Source organism: Pogoniulus pusillus, chromosome 27, assembly GCF_015220805.1.
Source record: "Pogoniulus pusillus isolate bPogPus1 chromosome 27, bPogPus1.pri, whole genome shotgun sequence".
NCBI lineage: Eukaryota > Metazoa > Chordata > Aves > Piciformes > Lybiidae > Pogoniulus > Pogoniulus pusillus.
In genome coordinates, this window is record NC_087290.1 from 17532045 (window position 1) to 17547292 (window position 15248).

Genomic DNA, 15248 nt, shown 5'->3' on the forward strand with positions numbered 1-15248 from the left:
GGGGGCTGTGGAGTCTCCCTCTCTGGAGATATTCAAGAGCTGCCTGGATGTGTTTCTGTGTGACCTGCTCTAGGTGCTCCTGCTCTGACAGGGGACTTGGACTGCAGGAGATATGGAGGTCCCTTTGCTAGCCTTGTCTCTGAAAACACTCGAGAACAACATAGAAGGATTCTGTGTTTTCCCCAAAGGCATATGAAGTGTGCTTTAAGAGATACTCAGTTGAAAGCTTTGTCTTACCTTTAACTCTGGTAACTCAGTATCTGGTTTTGTACAGCTTGGTAAGTTCTTGCAGGCTCTGGGGACACAGTGCCAGAGGAGTTTTCCTGTTGGTGGGTGAACAGCTGCTCTCTCAGGCTTGTGGTTGAGAGTAGTTTACTGCTGTTCCAGGTATGAAAAGGAGGTTTGTCTTCCAGTATGAATGTCTTCAAGACAGAGCCGCAATTCAGCAGCTCTACTACAGCAATTTTGCTCTGTCCTAGTGAGGCCCCATCTAGAATAGTGCATCCATTTCTGGGCTCTCCAGTTCAAGAGGGACAGAGATCTACTGGAGAGAGTCCAACAGAGGGCTACAAGGATGCTGAAGGGACTGGAGCACTGCTGGATAAGGAAAGGCTGAGAGCCCCGGGGCTGCTTAGTCTGCAGAGGAGAAGGCTGAGAGGGGATCTAATAAATGGATAGGAATAGCTGAGGGCTGGGGGTCAAAAGCAACAGAGTTTGGGTTGCAGGCTTGCAGGGGACCATTTCCACTCTCCTAACTAACACTGCAGCTCTTTCTGTTTGTTTCTCTACAGTTACAACCAGGCAGATGCCCAGAAGCAGCAGCTTTCTGCTCTGCCCAAGTTCCCTCCCTTCCTCCTGCTGCACTCTCTGTTTGACAGCTCAGTTGCTGCAGAGATGACTGGGATGCCAGCCACAGTTTTTCACTTTGTGTCCTTAACCTTCTATCAGCAGGCACTGACACAACCTTGGGCAAGGAGAAATCCTAAACCACAGAGACCTCTTGCTGCAAAGCCCTGTGCTAAGTGGGGAGAGATGCAGGTTTATCTCCAGGCAGGTATTGCAAAGGATGCAAGAGCTCACCAGTGTTAATTATTGCAGTGCTGCAGTAGATAGCAAATTTAAACTGACTTTTAATACTGTATTTTTTAAAAGGAATATAAATGCCATGCAGAAATAAAAAGCAAGCTGTATCCAGACAGTCTAAGATCTTTGCCAGCCTTGTCCCACGGTGATGATTAACCCTCCTGACAGAAGGGAGTTACTGTTCTACCTCCCCTTGGCCCAGTGGTGCTGGGCTTGCTGAAGGAGGGTTTGTGTTCCTGGAAGCTGCTCTGCTTCTTTTTTCAGCTCTGTCAATTGCTCCAAAGAAAACAAATCACCTCTCCCTGTGGAGCTTGTCTTGCTGAAGTTCTGGCTTTCATCTAACTGGCTTGGATCATGCTTCTACCTTCTTCCAGTAGCTGAAAGGTCTAATGGACCTTGGGAAGTAGAATGTAGTCCTTCATCTCACCCAAGGGCAGTGTCCAATCAGCCCTGCTGCAGGAATCCAACTCAGCCCAAAGGCTCATAGTTACAACATGCAGTACAATTAGGAAGTAGAATGTAGTCCTTCAAGGGCAGTGTCAAATCAGCCCTGCTGTAGGAATCCAACTCAGCCCAAAGGCTCATAGTTACAACACGCAGTACAATTGGGAAGTAGAATGTAGTCCTTCATCTCACTCAAGGGCAGTGTCCAGTCAGCCCTGCTGCAGGAATCCAACTCGGCCCAAAGGCTCACAGTTACAATGTGTAGTACAAGAACTGGTGGGCATGCATCTCAAATATTGTGTCCAGTTCTGGGCCCCTCGTACCTCAGGGAAATCCTTGAGAGAGTCCAGCACAGAGCCACAGCAATGCTGAAGGGAGTGGAAGATCTTCCTCAGGAGGAGAGCCTGAGGGAGCTGGGGCTGTGCTGCTGGGAGAAAAGCCTGAGGGGGGACCTCAAGAATGGTTGTAAAGATGTGTAGGTGAGTGCCAAGAGGCTGGAGCCAGGCTCTGCTGGGTGATGCCCATGGCCAGGACAAGGGGCAATGGGTGGGAGCTGAGGCATAGGATGTTCTATGGAAACATGAGGAAAATATTTTCCCTGTGAGGGTGACAGAATCCTGGACCAGGCTGCCCAGGGGGAGGTTGTGGAGTCTCCCTCTCTGCAGATATTCCAGAGCTGCCTGGATGTGTTCCTGTGTGCTCTGCTCTAGGTGCTCCTGCTTCTGGCAGGGGAATTGGACTGGACGAGCTTTGGAGGGCTCTTCCAACCCCTAACATCCTATGATCCTGATTTGTTAGTGCCTTGACTAATTACCAAACTATTCACTTGGTATTAATACAAACCTTTCATGTGAAGGCATGTGGGATATTTAAGGAGCTTCAAGCAGTCCAGCACAGCTGTGTGGGTAACCAGCCCATGCAGGATGCACATGCAGCCTAGCAGCGTGTCAGAAAGGAGCAGGTTTATTTTTAGAGCCATGAAGAACTGTGTCACATCCAGGAAGTGCAGGAAGGAAGAGATCCTTGGTTGAAGCACAGCAGAAGATTCTAATTTTTAGTGACACAGAGGACAGTTTTTTTTACTGCCTTGTGAAACAGAGCCTGAGAAGCAAAACTTGTTTGAAGGAGCTGTGCTCTGATCAGGCAAAGCATTAATAATCATAGCTCACTGGGCCCACAAAACAGAAGTGGCTGTGATTAAACAACAAAAAGAGTGAGACAGTGGATTAAGAGAGAACTGGGAAGAGTATACAGCACATATATAGCTAGGCAGGTGTTATATATAAGCCACAATGTATGATATCATGGCTTAACTCCATGATTCTGCTGCAGACTCTGCTACAAAGCCAGGCTGAGGGAGCTGGAGGTGTTCAGCCTGCAGAAGAGAAGGTTTGGGGAGACCTCACAGCAGCCTGCCAGTACCTGAAGGGGCTACAAGAAGGCTGCAGAGAGACTGTTTGCAAAGGCCTGCAGGGACAGGACAAGGGCAATGGCTTCAAACTACAGCAGAGCAGATTTAGGTTAGATGTTAAGAACAGGCTCTGCACTATGAGGGTGGAGGAACACTGCAACAGTTTGTCCAGGGAGGTGGTTGGGGCCCATACCTGGAGATATTCAAGGTGAGGCTGGAAAGGCTGTGGGCTACCTGGTGTAGTTGAGGATGTCCCTCCTGAGTGCAGGGGGGTTGGACTGGATGAGCTTTGCACATGTGCAGCTACTAACTCCTCAGCCAGAAGCCCTCCAAGAACTCCTGAAGCACTCCACACCATGTTTATGTGTAGATAAGTAGTCTCAAAGTCTTTGGGAGACCAAAAGGCTCCGAGCCTCAGTGCCTTGCTGCCTGTCTCTACAGCCTCCTGTCAACTAGCAACCTTCTACTCATCTTGTCACCTGTACAACAGGAAGATCTCTGGAAGGTTCATACGTGGGTACTACTTTTCACTGTGCTCTATTTAGCTGCACCAGTCTGTGCTACATCAGCTGTTGCTGCTTCTGTGGAGACAGCTTTCCTCATTTAAGAGCCTATAATAATGCAGGCAAATCAGAAGTCACTGGGATGTTATTTTTGAAGGTTTGGATCATTTTCTGATGAGTTATTGGCCCCTAAGCAAGCCAGGATTTAAATATTTTATAGTAGAGAATTCTCAGGGTGTAAAAGTAAGATAAGCAGTCCCCTGATTCTCTAGAGTTTGCCTTTTAAAACTGATGTAAAGCACTGCATGCAAAATACCTAGAGAAGCTATTTTTAGGATGTGACATCCTTATTGACTAACAGGATTTAATATTTCGGGGCTAGGACTGACTGAAATGAAACAGACTTCTGGAAAGACTTTTCTGCAACAGTGGCTTGGCAGGCTTTGGATAGAGCAGAAGCAGCAGCTAGAGACACTGGGCTCAAAAGAGGCATTGTTTGCATTGAACACTGGAACCAAAGCCTAGGGAAAATGGGGAGCTGATGTGCATAGGTAAGGCACAGGGGAAAAACAAACCCATGAAGTTTCCCTAGGTTTGCTGCAGTCACATTTTTGGTCTTGTGTAGAATCCGAATCACAGAGTGTCAGGGGCTGGAAGGGACGTCTAAAGCTCAGCCAGTCCAAGTCCCCTGCCAGAGCAGCAGCATCCAGAGCAGATCACACAGGAACACATCCAAGCAGCACCTGATCATCTCCAGAGATGTAGACTCCACAATGCCCCTGGGCAGCCTGTTCCAGCGTTCTGTCACCCTTACAGGGAAAACATTTTTCTCATGTTTCCATGGAACATCCTATGCTTACACTGCCACCCATTGCCCCTTGGCCTGGCACTGGGCATCACCCAGCAGAGCCTGGCTCCAGCCTCTTGGCACTCACCTTTACATCTTTCTAATCATTCCTGAGGTCCCCCCTCAGGCTCCTCCTCTCCCAGCAGCACAGCCCCAGCTGCCTCAGGCTCTCCTCCTAAGGAAGACCTTCCATTCCCTTCAGCATTTTTGTGGCTCTGTGCTGGACTCATTCAAGCATTTCCCTGATGTCCTTCTTGAACTGAGAGGCTCAGAACTGGACACAATATTCCAGCTGCAGCCTCAGCAGGGCAGAGCAGAAAGGGAGGAGAACCTCTCTTGACCTACTAACCACAGCCCTTCTAATACAATATAACTGCATGGTGACTCGGACTGAAGGGACCTTTAATTCTTCTCCCACGTGTGCACACTGGCAGCGATGGCAGACAGTGCTGCTCCTCAGCTCCTTGAAGCTTCTCTTCTAGAGATAATGTCTCTTTGTCATCTGTGTCAGCAAAGAGGGATATGTGCCCCTGTCATGGTCTCTCCTACACAATTAGAGTTTGAGATGCCAGAATGTGAACTGACCCCAGAGATATGGGCAGTAATCACTCCGACTTTCCATGTTGCCAGCAGCAGAAGGAATTGATGCCTTGAGCTTGGAGCAACTTTATTTGCCAGAGCTGCTTGATGAAAGCTGTAATAACAAGAGCAAATGATGCTGCTGGTAGACAAAGGACCATCAAGATCAGAACTTTGGAACTGCATAGGGAAAAAGCTTTGAAAGGGATAGAAAGATTAGCCACAAGATGAAAGAGGCTCTCATTCTTTTATCAAGAAGCTGCCACATTAAAATGTGTTGTGTGCTAACACAAGGGAAATTCCCTCAGTGTCTGCCCAAGTGGAATGCAAAACACATAGATGAGACTTGCTCTCTACAGATGTCAGGATGTGCATTCCCAAGGAAGCTTTTGGACATGAGAACAGATTCAGCCTGAACAGAGCAAATGAGCTATAAAGCAGAATGACCTGCAAAATTCTCCACAGAGAGAATGATTGGCATTGGAATGGGCTGCCCAGGGAGGTGGTGGAGTCACCGGCCCTGCGGGTGTTCAAGAAAAGACTGGATGAGGCACTTAGTGCCACGGTGTAGTTGATTGGCTAGGGCTGGGTGCTAGGTTGGACTGGATGAGCTTGGAGGTCTCTTGCAGCCTGGTTGATTCTATGATTCTACATGCCAGCAGAAGAGGCTTCATCAGTTCAGTACAATGCACCCAAGCCACCTTGCAGAGAAAGCTTTCAGCTCCTTTGCCACAGAGGAGAAGCTGGCTAGGGCTGGCTAATCATGTACTCTTCACTTCTCCCTGAGGAACATTCCCAGGAATTTGGACCCAGCTCTATCACAGGAGATACTGCAGGGGTTTATCAGCCCAAGTGACTCAGGTAATAGGGCAGAGCATTCAGGGTGTGGCTAGGTGATAAGGGAAGGACCATTGAATGGCTCCTGCCCTTCAGAAGGAATGCTCTTCCCACTGCCATCTCCCACAGCTTGAGACTGTGCCACCTCGTTCTTCTGTCCCTGGGTGCCTGGCAGCAGAGCTGAACCCCACCTGGCTACAGCCTCCCTTCAGGTGGCTGCAGACAGCAATGAGCTCTGCCCTGAGCCTCCTCTGCTGCAGGCTACACACCCCCAGCTCCCTCAGCCGCTCCTCGCAGGGCTGTGCTCCAGCCCCCTCGCCAGCCTCGGTGCCCTTCTCTGGACAGCCAGAGATCAGTTTGCTGCGGCGTTGCCAGTGACACGCCAGCTCCGCCGGAGCCTCCTCGCTCCCCTCTCCGCGCTGCGGATGACGAGAACCTTTCCGTCCGCCAGGTGGCGCCGCCCGCAGCCAGCGCCGCTGGCACAGCCGCTCCCGGAGCCAGCCCGGCCCAAGGCTTGCGGGCAGAGGTCACTGCCTGCCAGCCCGGCCGATGCGCCAGGGCACGGCTCTGAAAAGTGACCTCCATGGCATACACAGCCATCCTTACAAAATACTCAATCCGAGCTAGCAGTACAGGCTGGGGGATGTGGTGTTACAGAGCAGCCCTGTGTACAGGGACTTGGGGATGCCCGAGGAGCTCTTGGAGGGCTTCTGGCTGAGCAGTTAGTAGCTGCACATGTGCTCAGGGCTTCTCCCCAGTGCACTGATGTGCAAACCTCCTTCAAACCCTGCTCCTGAGGCTGGACATGTGGAACTCACTATCAGTACAGACTGGAGGAGGAGGTGATAGAAGCAGCCCTGTGGAAAAGGACTTGGGGGTGCTGACGGATGAGAAGCTGGACATGAGCAGGCAGTGTGAGCTTGCAGCACAGAAGGCAAATCACAGCCTGGGCTGCATCCAAAGCAGTGCTGGCAGCAGATCAAAGAGGGGATTCTGCCACTTTGCTCTGCTCTGCTGAGACCTCACCTGCAGTGCTGCATCCAGCTCTGGAGCCCTCGATATAGAAAAGCCCTCATTGTAGGAAGAACTCATTATGGGAAGAACATGGAGCTGATGGAGCAGGTCCAGAGGAGGCCACAAAAGTGCTCAAGGGGTTGGAGCAGCTCTGCTACAAAGCCAGGCTGAGGGAGCTGGGGGTGTGCAGCCTGGAGAAGAGGAGGCTCTGGGGAGACCCCATAGCAGCCTGCCAGTACCTGAAGGGGGGCTATAGGAAGGCTGCAGAGAGACTGTTTGCAAAGAGCTGCAGGGACAGGACACTGTCCATTGACAGTGAAGGTTGTTCTGACCCAGGTGCAGAACCCTGCACTTGCTCTTGTTGAACATGATCTGCCATAAATAACTATGAGGGATGCAAGCTGTGATATACTTCAGAAATCTAAACCCTCCAACTACTGCTAGAAGAAGAAGTCTGGGAACAGATCACTCAAGAGGAAAGTCTAATGTGTGGCCCATTACAACCACATCACAACCAGGCTGTGTGGATGGTAGGGCAGCTAAAGAACCTCTGAATGCATCATACGTAAATCATATTCTTCAGATCTTTTCTGACTAAGAACACAAATATGGAAGCATAATAACAGATTAAAAAAGAGAGGCAACAACTTTACTGCATTTTTGTTATGCTGTACAAACATCAAAGGTCACAAGATCACATGCTTCAAGATGATTGCCCCTCCAGCACAGCCTCTTTTCTGTGTAAAGCTCAGTGTGCTTGAGATGTAAAACACTGTCCCATAGACTACTTTGCCAGCTAGGTGAAAGGAAAAGTTGTGGTACAAGCCTGTAGCTGTCTGGGATTCACTATATTTATTTTCTACTCTGACAGTTTGTTGTTCTTGTAAACATATGCTCCAGCTCTTCATCTAGAAAGCCTACCTATTTCTTCAAATTCTTTCACATAAGAGAGTTTTTCAGTAAGATCAAATGCAACCAACCACCGCTTCATAGAATCACAGAATTGTCAGGATTGGAGGAGACCTCAAGGATCAGCCAGTTCCAACCCCCCTGCCATGGGCAGGGATACCTCACACTAGATCAGCTTGCCCAGAGCCACATCCAGCCTGGCCTTAAAAACATCCAGGGATGAGGCTTCCATCACCTCCCTGGGCAGTCTGTTCCAGTCTCTCATCACCCTCATGCTGAAGAACTGCTTCCTAACCTCTAATCTAAATCTCCCCTCCTCTAGCTTGGATCCATTCCCCCCAGTCCTATCACCACCCAACACCCTAAAAAGTCTCTCCCCAGCTTTCTTGTAGCCCACTTCAGACACTGGAAGGCCACAATAAGGTCTCCTGGGAGCCTTCTCTTCTCCAAGCTGAACAACCCCAACTCTCAAAGCCTCTCCTCATAGGAGAGGAGCTCCAGCCCTCTGACCGTCCTCGTGGCCCTTCTCTGGACACGTTTCCAAGTAGAAAGATGAGAGGCTTGAATAACCACTGTCTGGACATAGTTGTTACATAGTAATTTGGGCTGGGTTTTTAAAAAGAAAGCAATGCAGTGCATAAAACTCACTATTAGGAGCCCATGGATTCAGACCTTTTCTGGATTTGAGTCTCAAGTGGAACTGGGGTTGATGTTCCTAACATCCTATCTAAATCTACCATTGCCCTTTGTCCTAGTGCTCAATGCCTTTGCAAATGGTCTCTCTGCAGCCCCTTTCAGCTACTGGCAGACTGCTACGAGGTCTCCCCAGAGCCTCCTCTTTTCCAGGCTGAACACCTCCAGCTCCCTCAGCCTGCCTTTGTAGCAGAGCTGCTCCAACCCCCTGAGTATTTCCGTGGGCCTCCTCTGGATATGCTCTATCAGCTCCAGTTCTTCCTATAATGAGTTTTTCCTATAATGAGGGCTTCAGAGCTGGATGCAGCACTGAAAGAGAGGTCTCAGCAGAGCAGAGCAAAGTGGCAGAATCCCCTTTCTGATCTGCTGGCAACGCTGCTTTGGATACAGCCCTGGCTGTGATTCACCTTCTGGGCTGCAAGTGCACACTGCTCATGTCCGGCTTCTCATCCACCAAGTCCTTTTCCACAGGGCTGCTCTCAAATTCACCATCCCCCAGCCTGTACTGATATCTAGGATTGCCCTGAGCTAGGTGCAGGACCCTGCACTTTGCCTTATTGAACCTCATGAGATTCTCCTCAGCCCACCCCTCCAGCCTGCTCAGGTCCCTCTGGAAGGCATCCCATCCTTTTAGTCTCATCAACTGCACCACTCAGCTTGGTATCACCTGCAAACTTGCTGAGAGTGCACTCAGTGGCACTGTCAATATCATTGGTGAAGACACTGAACAGCACTGGCACCCTCGAGGGCCACCACTCATCACCTATCTCCATCTGGACATCAGACCATTGACCACTACCCTTTGGATGCAATCACCCAACCAATTCCTTAGCCATCAAATTCATCTCTCTCCAGCTTAGAGAGAAGGCTGTTGTGGGGGACTGTGTCAAAGGCTTTACAGAAGTCTAAACAGGCAGGACTTGCCCTTGAAGAAGCCACGCTGGCTGTCCCAAACAGCCCTGTTTCTGATGGCAATGAACCACTGGAGGAAAGCTATTCAAAGTAATCTGGAAGCTTTCAAGTCCTGACTACCTCAGATAAACGCTCCAAACTACTTGCCAGCTACTAGCATTGTTAACTGCACAGTGCTGGGAGCTGGAGGTTAAAAATCTGTGCGGACAAAGCTATGTTCTCAAAAGTAGAAAGGTGGCTTTGTAATTCATCAGCAAAATCAATTGTAGAAGCCAGAGGAGAGTGCTGAGGCTTCTCTCAGGAGCAGATAGCTCATTCTGCCTCGGGTAAAATCATACCCAAGTCAGCAAGGCTGCACCAAGCAAGCCTTAAATTGTGAAGCAGACCATAAGTAGGCCCACAAGGGAGGATGTTACAGAGGATAAATTCCTTCCATAACAGGCAGCTAGAAAGCAAGCATAGCAACTTGCAAGGAGAGATGTAGACAAATGGGTTACAGCATGGCTGGGACTGTTCTTGGAGATACATGATCAGATCAATCATCAATCAATCAGTCAATCATAGAATCAGCCAGACTAGAATGGGTCTAAGGAAGCTGTCTGTGTTGTAAGATGCCCTGCTAGGTTTTGTTGTTGGTAACAAACAGTTCAAGCAGCTGCCAGACAGTTCAGACCAATTTTTGATCTTCCCTTCCAAAGCACAGTACTTCAGGCTGCAGTTCTGTCTTGTCAACGAGACTGGATATGGATTGCAGGCTATGTTTGCTCTCAGCATGCCCCAGATCTAGGCTGTCCCTGAATACGTTTCAACCTGTTTCCTCAAGAGCTTCTATCTCTCAGACATCTCAGTCTCCCACAGGAATCCTATAAGCTTGTGCACAGCCCACACACCCTTCTGGGCCACTGCCTGGAACAGAAATGTGTTTTCTGCTAGCCTGAATAGTACATTTGAATGGCCCAAAAAAACAACTGGATTAACAGAACAATTCCAAACTGAACTGGGGTCATCCTGGTTTGCTTGAAGAAGGCAGATGACTTATTAAACTGAGGCTATCTCTGATCGCATCACATGCCATCAAGTACTCCTACAGAAGAAGAGCTTACTGCATTGTTTCATTTTCACAGCTCCAGATTAGTACAGCAGGAAATGGTCATATCTAGCCACATACTTCACCCCTGCTTAACAAGAGTAGAAGGAAAACACACACACTTTTCTTCACAAGTGACATTCCTAACCCAAACTACTGAGAGTAAGAAGAGCATTTTCCTGAGATTATTTTTCCCTTTGGGTTCTTCAGAATTCACAGAATCACAGAACTGTAGAGGTTGGAAGTGACCTCCAGAGATCATCCAGTCCAACCCCCTCTGCCACGCCAGGATCACCCAGGGCAGTCCGCAAAGGAATGCATCCAGGTGGCTTTGGAAAGGCTCCAGAGAAGGAGACTCCACAGCCTCTCTGGGCAGCCTGTGCCAGGGCTCTGCCACCCTCACTGGAAAGAAGTTTCTCCTCATGTGGAGCTGAAACCTTCTTTGTTCCAGTTTGTATCCATTGCTCCTTGGCTTATTGCTGTGCACCACCCAAAAGAGCTTGGCCCCCTCCACTTGGCCCCCACCTCTCAGCTATTGATAGACATTGCTCAGATCCCCTCTCAGCCTTCTCTTCTGTGGACTAAACAGTCCCAGGGCTCTCAGTCTCTCTCCATAGGAGAGATGCTCAACTCCCCCACTCATCCTGGTGGCTCTCCACTGGACTCTCTCCAGCAGGTCCCTGTCTCTCTTGGACCGGGGAGACCAAAATTGAACATAGTATTGCAGGTGTGGTCTAACAGTTTCACAAGCTCCAAAAGCAAGAGCTAAAGAGAAAAACAGAAGGTAAAAAAACCCAACCAACCAACAACCCAGCCTTTTATTTCATCTTAGATATTGAGCATCTCTAAGCAGAAGTTCAAAACAACTGGTTTATATTTTTGCCAGCTGGCCTCTCTTCAGAAGGCACACACTATTGTTTGGTAAAATGTTGCTCCAGGCTCATTTTGCTGCTAGCAAATAGGAATCCCATTTGGACAGAGAGAGACTACCAGACGCGTGAAGGAATGTGTACACCAACTAAACAAAAGCAGAAGAGCTGCTGTCTTCTCATGTGGGATGATCGTTCCAGCTCCAGGTGGGTTTGAAGCAGCTTGCAGATAATGCACTCGAACAAGGTGCTTGGGGGAGGGAGCTAGAACAGCAGCTAGAAACTGTTTGAGACCATTTTTGCCCGTCCAGCTGAAGTGATTTTACATTAAAGAAAAAAACAACCCCCAAGGTTGAATCTGGAGTTAGGGAATGAAGGACACTGCTGAGCTCATGCAGAAAATACTGTGGGTATCTTAGCCCAGGGTGCATGCACAGGAGAAGCTGCAGGACCTCTTCTCTGCTCTGGTGAAGCCACATCAGGAGTACTGTATCCAGTTCTGGGCTCCCCAGTTCAAGAGGGACGGAACTGCTTGAGAGAGTCCAGAACTAAGCTACAAAGATGATTAAGAGAACAGAACATCTCTCTTACGAGGAGAGCCTGAGGGAGCTGGGCTGTGCTGCTTGGAGAAGAGACTGAGGGGCACCTCATCAATGTTTCTAAATATGTAAAGGGTGAGAGCCAGGCTCTGCTGGGTGATGCCAAATGACAGGACAAGGGGCAATGGGTGGAAGCTGAGGCATAGGAAGTTTCATTTAAACATATGGAGGATTTTTTTTCCCTGTGAGGGTGACAGAAGCCTGGCACAGGCTGCCCAAGGGGGTTGTGGAGTCTCCCTTTCTGGAGATATTCCAGAGCTGCCTGGATGTGTTGCTGTGTGATCTGCTGTAGGTGCTCCTGCACTGCAGGGGTGTTGGACTGGATGAGCTTTGGCCATTCTGTGATTCTGTAAAACAGTGGAAAGTCAGCTCTCATAACCACACAAGCTTACCACTTACCCTTCAAGTAAAACGATTTAATCATACTTGTCCTGAACTAGCAAGCTTAAGAATATAATTATGGTTGTTGGTGCCATAAGGTGCTGCATAGTGACAAAGGGATGACAAAAAGGACAGGGGTGACACAGCACTGCATGTCAGGAAGCACCCCCCTGTGTCCTCAGTAAGCATAGACAGCCCATTTCACCTACACAGAGCCTCCCTCTACTTGAGATTAGTCTGTCTGAGAAGAGAGATAAGATTGTCCTTGAAGGCTGATAAAAATTCTAGGCAGAAACTGGGTTTTTTTTTCCTTTTTTGGGGGTTTTAATCCTTAGCAATTAATGGAAGGTATTACTTAAAGGATCTCAATTTAATCTCAGAGTTGTTGGTTACAAGATGTTCAATAGCTGAGAAATGGAAAAAAAAGGCTGTCATAGTTACCAGTTAAGTCTCGGGCAGTAAAAAATCTATTGGGAATTTAAAAAGCACCTTAATCTCCACATAGCCTTTGGTACAGTGACACTGTCCTTAAGACAAGCCTTAACCATGGCATGGTGTTGGGAGAACTACCTAAACACTGTAATTCTGGTTTGCTTCAGCTCAGTAAAATGCATTTTGTACAGGAATTAAAGAGTTTTCCCACCACATTAAGACAAGATTGAGCACCAACAATGCTGCTGTTCAGTGACACAGCAGCCAAACGCAGCAGCTCAACTCTATCCTCTTGCATTTTTGGGCAGACATAATTTCTCTTATGATGAAGCTAGCTAGAAATCATAGAATCAGGAACTGGGATACTGAGTGGAAACAAGCAGACAGAAACACGAGTAGAAACAAGAAGACTGCCAGTGTCAGGACACCCGACTTAAACCAGATTTGTTTCCCTTGAAGCCAAAGTGCTAACAGGAGGTGAGCACACCTTGCAAAACACTGGCAGCTTCTCAGCTAGACCTTGAGCTTTACACTCCAGAGGGCAAACAAGCTCATCTTGAAAGTCTGTCAGAAGACAAACATCGAGATTTAAACCTTTGCTGCAACTTTTACAAGGTGCCACTGCTGCTGAGAACCTCTATTTGGCGAAGGGGCAAGTCCAGGCAGTTATCCACTGCTTGTTTGGGCAAGTAAGTTGTCATGGAAAATGAGCATTATCCTCACTCTGCACTACTGTATCTTTAAATGCTGTCTGCAGTGCTCCTGTTCCCTAATAAACCTTTCCACTATTCATATGTAATCTTAAAATATCACCAGAGGCAAAGAAAGCAATCACCAGAGGCAAAGAAAGCAACCCCTAAGAGTTAGAAAAGGGAGTCCGACTGAAAATTAACTACTTCAAGGGAAGTGTAGCAATTAATAAGTAACTACCAAAATAACATACTTCTAAATCCCACCCCCCCCCGCTTAAAAGATATGGAAACCCATGGGCTGGGAAGTGACAGGAATTCTCCTTGCTTCAACAGGGCAACATGACAGCCTCCAGCTCCTGTGTGATCTGGTTTAGGTGATCCTGCTCTGGATGCATTCCTGTGTGATCTGGTATAGGTGATCCTGCTATGGTGGGAGGGGGTGGGGGGGTTGGACTAAATGATCTTTCAAGGTCCCATCCAGCCCTTGACCTTCCATGATTCTGTGATCCTGCTCTGCAAGGGATGAGCTTTTGATGTCCCTTCTAGCCCCTGACATTCTATGATTGTTTGGATTCTATCACCAAGCTTCCTCTCCTCAGTATCAATGGGAAATAAACAAACCACAACATAAAAGGCACAAATAAGCATTGCAAATCAAACCAGTAACCAAAAATGTCATTACCTACTCGTCTGTTGTCCAGCACTTTTCTCATCAGGTCCTCTGAATTGATTCTGTGATTCTGTGTCCAGTTCTGGGTCCCTCAATTCAAGAGAGATGTTGAGGTGCTGGAAGGTGTCCAGAGAAGGGCAGCAAGGCTGGGGAGGGACCTGGAGCACAGCCCTGTGAGGAGAGGCTGAGGGAGCTGGGGGTGTGCAGCCTGCAGGAGAGGAGGCTCAGGGCAGAGCTCATTGCTGTCTGCAGCTGCCTGAAGGGAGGCTGTAGCCAGGTGGGGTTGGGTTCTTCTGCCAGGCAGCCAGGGACAGAACAAGGGGACACAGTCTCAGGCCACACCAGGGCTGTTTTTTAGGCTGGATGTTAGGAAGAAGTTCTTGGCAGCAGGAGTGACTGGCACTGGAGTGGGCTGCCCAGGGAGGTGGTGGAGTCGCCGTCCCGGGAGGTGTTTAAGAGGAGGCTGCATGAGGCACTTAGTGCCATGGCTTAGTTAATTTGATAGGTTGGACTCGATGATCTTAGAGGTCTCTTCCAAGCTGGTTAATTCTGTGACTCTGTTAATTTATGTGGCCTACGAGCGAGTCTCTGCCTTTATTAACCTCAAAATAACAGGCAGACCAAGTTTCCTTTATGGCTAACACGTACTGCAGCTGGATTGGGAGCAGGGCAGGGTTGCCATGGGCAGTTGGGAGGCTGTTTGCCCCCAGACAAGGGCTGATCTTTCAGAACCCGAGATCACGCAGCAAGCTCCCGAGCGCTGCCGCTGGCAGGGGGCTGCGCCGCCTCCCCCGGGCAGGCAGGGCCGCGGCTCGGCAAGGCTGGACGTGTCTGAGAGGAAGGCAGGGGGACCTTTGCCATCAAGTGAGCTGAGCATTCACACTCCTTCAGGCGGTTACTGACGAGCACTGCTCTTCCAGCGCTGTCTCTCAACGACTCACGTCCGCAAACGACAACATGGTTTGTTTGCGACAACCCCAGCGAGCCGTGGCCGCAGAGCACTGCTCGAACCTCCTCCTTCCCTGCAGGCCGCCGGCGGTAGTCTCACAGTGCCTGCTGCTGCCAGGCCTTCGCCCTGCGTGTCCTTCCCCCGGTCACCGCTGTTCCGCGCGGTCCCCACTCCGTGCGGCCGCTGGGCCTGGCAGGCCCCTCCGGCTCAACAGCCCCGCCCGGCCCAGGGCCGCCGCTGAGCGGCGCGGCCGTTGCCCCGCTGCCGGGCCGTTGCCCCGCTGCCGGTGAGCGGCGCGGCCGTTGCCCCGCTGCCTGGCCGTTGCCCCGCTGCCGGT

At 49.5% G+C, this 15248-nt stretch overlaps 1 long non-coding RNA gene across 1 annotated transcript in view; it reads right to left on the reverse strand.

The window, feature by feature from the left end:
- Positions 1-14063, reverse strand: part of LOC135187727 (uncharacterized) — a 56054-nt gene extending 41991 nt beyond the window's left edge. Inside the window, exon 1 of the long non-coding RNA XR_010307427.1 lies at positions 13975-14063. This is a non-coding gene — a long non-coding RNA (uncharacterized LOC135187727). The remainder of the gene's footprint in view (positions 1-13974) is intronic.
- Between the last annotated feature and the right edge of the window lie 1185 nt (positions 14064-15248).